The sequence below is a fragment of the Sabethes cyaneus genome, chromosome 2, assembly GCF_943734655.1.
Source record: "Sabethes cyaneus chromosome 2, idSabCyanKW18_F2, whole genome shotgun sequence".
NCBI lineage: Eukaryota > Metazoa > Arthropoda > Insecta > Diptera > Culicidae > Sabethes > Sabethes cyaneus.
Window position 1 is genome coordinate 136,408,531 of NC_071354.1, and position 865 is coordinate 136,409,395.

Genomic DNA, 865 nt, shown 5'->3' on the forward strand with positions numbered 1-865 from the left:
AAAATGACAATCGAAATCTGAAATTAAAGAAAAGAAAAAACTTTTTCCGATTGAATCCCACTACAGTGGGATTTCGAATTTGGCATGGTTCGATTTTGGCAACAAAAGTATCCGTTTTTGGCAACACACAATATTTTACTTCCAAAAGTATGCTTAAATATCAGTCAGTTTCCGCATTACTTTAAATGACGAAAAAATATTGCCCTAAGTGTGTTCATGAAAAAAAGTTTGCGATCATAGAATGTTTCGAACAATAATATTTTTATTGCCGTAGGACTATGTCTTACCGTAGGTCACCAAAAACTTACTTACACCGCATGGATAGGTCTTGGCGGATTTTGTGAAAAAGGTTGCAATCGTTGATTAATAACATTTAGGGTTATTGATCGTGGTTCGGCCTATGCAAAAACTGATCCTGGTTCGGCCCATTAGCATAATCATCGATAATTCATTAAATATTGACAGATTTAAAGGTAAAATAATTTTATAAGCAGCTTATAATATTTTCCTATGCATTGCCTTCATTTATTTGCCATAAAAATTAATGTAACTAGCTCAAATAATTAAATTTATAACATATGTAAAAGCGGCTTCTAATGTCGTCATCAAAGCTGTCTTTTTAAACGCCTAGAAAGTGTTTTAGTCTGTGAAGTATTGGTTGAAAACAATTTTAAAATATAGATTCATCTATATTCTTCCATTATTGGATCGTTTTATTCCAAACAAAAAACTAGATTACGACTTATTGAGAAAATACGATTTTAATTTTTTGATCTTAGTTCGGCCTACAAATGATCGTGGTTCGGCCTATCAGCTTCATTGAATCGCCGCTAGTGGCGCCGCGCTTCGCCCACGTTTTAACCAA